Below are 5256 nucleotides of genomic sequence, written 5' to 3'. Positions count from 1 at the left end.
GAGTCAATTTCAATAATAATAATAATATTAAAAAAAATGTTATTATTTCCCCCTGAACTACGTAATGATCTGATTCATGCGGCGACATGATACGTAGGCAACCCAAAAAAGGTTCGATCAAAATATTTTTCAATGATTCTAAGATGAGGGATCAAAATGAGGTGTGAGTTAAAAAAAAAAGAGAAGAAAATAAGAGCGTCAATAAGAAGCAACCTCATAAGCCGGAATGAAACATGAAGCCTCCAAAAGCATACTAGAAATAGTGACAATGATTGGAGCATGGCACATTATGTGTGATTCTTATCTATAAAATGCTTAACCTTAACACGTTTGCTGTGTCTTACGTAGTAAGCTTAAGGTGGTTAGTTTGTGGTGAAACTGGCAACACACCATTACTTCACTAGATCTAAGGGAGCAGTAGTAATGGCCAACGATGATGAGATCGAGCTGATCAGTGACGACCCCCAGGGTCAATCAGTTGAACAAGAGTCGGAGGAAATAAGAAAATTGAGACAACAATTGTCTGATGTATATCAAGCTTGGGTGTCTGGTCAGCCTCCACCCCGTGGTCCCTCAGAGGGAACTTCCACCATACCCCTGGCTACTCAACCACTGATGTTTGGCATATTTCGATATGTGTTGATGTTACTTTACCCATGTTTTAACCACTTCTTGATGTTATTTAATCTTTAAAACGCCCAACATGGTATAATTATTGGTTTGATAACTAATTAAGTTATGTGTGACGATTTAAGGTGTTCGGAGTGCAAAATATGAAGAAAAGGTGGTTTAGCTAGAGGAAGAAGAGTTGGATGCGTCGCATCCAACCTAGGAAAACATCATCCTACGTGCAACCTTAGCAGTGAAGTTGGGCCATAGCGTTCGCCATCGCGTGCGAAACTGGGAAGTAGAAAAGAAGGCTGGATGCGTCGCATCCACCTTCGCAGGCAAAAATTGAAATGGAGGACAAGGTGGATGCGTCGCATCCACCTTAGCATCAATCCCTGAAGCCGAATTGGACTAGGAATAGGAGAGCTTTGGCCCACGACTTTTGTACGCAATATATAAGCTAAAAACGCCTCTTTTAGGTTATCTAACATATTGGGAAGGGGGAAAAAGCCACGACAAAGCTGTGGAGGCCGGAATTCATCAAGTTTCATCTTTCTCCTACCAAACTTAGTAATTTTTATGTTTCTTTGTATGATTTGTTGTTTGGCTACCATGTCTATATGGAGCTAAACTTCACGTTCTAGGGTTGTGGTTCTTTCATGACTATTGTTATTCGGATATTGATTTTGACTTCTTGATTTATCATATTAGTTTATTTATTCAATCTTGCACTTAATTATTTAATTGCTTGATCACCAATTGAATATTATCTACGAATCTAGAATTGAACTCGAAAGTGGGAATTCTATATTGCATATAGGATTGAGTAGGGTAAGTTCTTGAACTCGGGCATCGGGGAACGGATTCGTGGTTAGGATAGACATATACCTAATTGCCTTGCTTGGTTGATTTACAGGAATTATAAATGCGTTCTTGTTGATTCTAACTCCATAGACATATAGGCGTTAGGTTAGCTTGAATAGGCGAGTAAGAACTCGACAGATTCTTATGAGCAATATTAACCCTGTCAACCAATAAGCTAGATAAATTAGTCGGTCAATTCAATTGAAGAATACAATAGGATTGTTAGATAGCCCATAACCCTAGATCGTTTTCATTACATTGATATCATTAAAATCTGCTCTTTCTCTGTTCAAAGTTTATTATTTATATTTTTCTTATTTAATTAGTTAGAATAAAATATTTTTAGATTTAATTCTTGTTTAGATAATTAAGATAGGCTAATTTAGTTAATAGCTAATCATAAGTCCTCGTGGGTTCGACATCCGACTTTTAGTCACTTTATTACTTGACGACCGCGTATACTTGCGTGAGTGTGTTTGGTCGCAACAAGTTTTTGGCGCCGTTGCCGGGGACTTAGAAATTTGCTATTTTTCTAGATTAGATATTTTTTTATCTATTCATGTTTTTTTTATTATTTTATTTTAGTTAGTATTTTTTATTTATTTTAGCATGGCATCTTGGAATAAAAATTGTTCGAATGATGGTTATTCTTATTTTGATGATCCTTGTCCATATTGTGGAGGACCCCACTGGTGGAAAAATTGTCAGAATGTTCCCAGGAGCGAGTTGTGCGCACAATCTCAATCCTTTGAGTGGAATATTTGTAATATGTGTGGTGGTCAAGATGGCCATTGGGATGGTTGTCCTAATTTTGTTCATCCTTCTCTGAGCCCTTATTATGATCTTTCTAATGATATTTCTGAGTTTGATAGGGGCAATGAAGTGCAGGATATGGAGCCTGATGCATATATTAGGGATATTCTGAGGCAAGTAGCAGAGCAACAGGATGAACTCAAAAAAGATATGAAAAGAATGAGGGCAGCAATCACAAGAATGAAGGCCAATATGGAAGAATTGAATGAAGAGAGCGAGTACCAGCAAGAGAAAATTTTTGAAAAAGAGGAGATTTTGAGCCAAACTTGGCTGGCAGAACAGGCTGAAAAGTTAGAAATATATGAAACTCAACATGAGGAACTTACTGATGGGATGAGACACTTTATAGAGGGAAGATCTAAACTGGGACAAGGGATCTATAAATTTGTCACTACTATTCACGACTTGCAAGATAAATTAAATGCAAAGGTTGTTGCGTCTATCGCCCAACAAAATAGTAATGAGTTGTCAGAAGCTGAAAAGGAGCTTATACGCCAAATTGAGGAGCTAAAAGTGGAGAGCCAATCATTCGAGCATATTTCTGTTGATGATGCCCATGTTGAGAAAAGTACACTAGAGCCATGCGAGGTAGCAGATAATGTTATATTTGAAGACTCTAATGTGTGCACATATGAGGATATAAATAGTAATACAATTCTAAAGTTGGGGCGTGTTGGTCCTCATTCTAAACATTTTTCGACATTGTATTTGGATGATGACATGGAAATCGAGTCATCTAAGCCTTTGGAGGAGTCAATAGAAGAGGAACATGATGCCTATATTTTTGAATTTGTCATGCCAAAAAGCAAAAAATACATTCCTCATCTAAAGGCCGAGAAGTGTAGAGTGAAAAATTTATTACTTGGCCTGGTTATCTTTGTAGCCCCACCACTGGAGCATAGCCGCAAACTGGATGCCATGTTAGGGGCTCAATTCATAAGTTCGAGGTGGAGGCAAAAAGTGGTTCACGTCGTGCCGCTACGTTAAATCAGGCACTTGTTGGGAGGCAACCCAGCATTACTGCTTTCTTTTATTTTTGTTTACTTTTTATTTTATTTTATTTTTATTATTTTGTAGTATTTATTTTTGTTTTGTAGGATTATGAGCATAGGAAGCAAAGCCATTAGAAGAGTGCAAAAGTGAGCTAGATGGTGAGGACTAAGTGTGGGGTGCCCACACAAAGGACGATGTCTGGGGGAAGTCTGAGTACCTCGTGAGCCGCTATTGCTTTGGCCTTTGGCCTACCAGGGAGTCTCGTTTACCCTCTTATTATTTATAATGTGCATTGAGGACATTGCAAAATTTTAAGTGTGGGGTGAGAAGATCGTTTGGATGAGTTTCTGTGCTATTTTAGCTTAGTTGTAGTACTCATTCTTAAGTGTAGTAGCTTTTGTGAAAAAAAAGAAAAAAAAAGAAATTAAAAAAAAAACGAAAAAGTAGAAAAATTGGACTTTTCCCGACGATTGATCTCCTAGACAGTTTTCTTGAGGGATTAAAGTCTAAACAAAAATTCAAAATATATCTTTTAGCTTTCTTTAGGTAGTAATAATCCCCTGTGGTTTTTCTTTGTGCCTCGGTTCTTTTCCATGGGATGTAGTTTGAACCGAGTAATTTTTTTCTTTCCGAGTAGATTAGGAATTTAGGGAATAAAAGGAGCAAGAATGATGAACCTAGGCGCCCTTGACTTGTTTGATAGTAACATATTTATACTTTCGCATGTGTAGTATCTTCTGTATGATTTGAATTTATTGATGATGCCTTGTTAATTTGGATAACATGTTTTGTGGCGCCTATGTCTCGTTTACATGACTTATGTTCACCTTGTGTTTAATACTTAATATCTCGTGGCTCCGTGAATACTTGCATTGCTTGAGAGTCGGAATGTGATCGTCCTTAGTGAGTCATGTGCCATGTGTGGTGAGTTTTTTTTGTGTTGTCCATGTATTGTACTTGTGTCTAGAACTTGCCCTGTATGTGAGTTGAAGCGAAATTTTAGGTGATGCTCGGTTTGAAAAATAATTTTAGGCTTTCTTTGATCTTTTTGAGCTTATTGCTTATCACAAATAAAATCTATCCCTAGTTAACCCTTTTTGAGCCTGTAGACCTTTTATTTGGTACCCACATTACAAGCCTATACCCTTTTTATTCTTAATTGACATTGTTTTGATCCTTTTACCTCTTAAAGCACTTTAATTGTTAGATGAGCGCTAAAAGAAGTAAGAAGGGACTAAGTGTGGGGTGACTTTTGAGTGGAACCAATGAAAGAAAGAAGGGTGCACTTATGTTGTAAAATAATACACCACTAGCGAAAAAAAAAAAAAAAAAGAAAAATATAGAGGAATAAATTGTTGTCTTATTCTTGCTAGTGGGTATGAATTAAAGTAGTGCTTAAAGAAAGAGGAAATATTGTTGGGGTGATATTATTTGTGAAATTGAAGTGGTGTTGAAGAATTTGCGCTTAAGTTATTTGATGATGTGTTAAAGTGCTTAGGAAGTTGAGTCACTATTCCTAAAATATATCCTACCCGTCCCTTAGCCCACATTACAACCATGAAAAAGTCCTAATTGATTTTAGATCGAGCGAGCTTACATTAGTAGAGATTTACATTAAGGGCATGCCTATGGTACCAACTACATGCATGTGACTTCTTTTGTGAGAGTGAGCGATTTTCTTTGTGAGCATGAGATTCGAATGTGTGGATTGATTTTACTCTCTCTGCTTTTGTTGTGAGGGCACATGGTTTCACGAGGGATAGGTAACGTTATTAGACTTCTCTATGATGTTGGTTGTTCAAGCCATGAGTGCATTGTGACATTGAGTCGGTTTTTGAGGTTAGGATTGTTGTGAGCATGTTGTCTTTGTTCGAATATGTTTAAAGAATGGCATAAGTAAAAGGAAGGGTATGTGATGCATAGCCTAGAGCCTAATTGTTGCAAATAACCACGGTCATAGGTGCAGTGTGCTTTGAA

Source organism: Nicotiana tabacum, chromosome 15, assembly GCF_000715075.1.
Source record: "Nicotiana tabacum cultivar K326 chromosome 15, ASM71507v2, whole genome shotgun sequence".
Taxonomy (NCBI): domain Eukaryota; kingdom Viridiplantae; phylum Streptophyta; class Magnoliopsida; order Solanales; family Solanaceae; genus Nicotiana; species Nicotiana tabacum.
The sequence above is the reverse complement of the archived record's forward strand: the minus strand, read 5'-3'. Positions refer to the sequence as shown.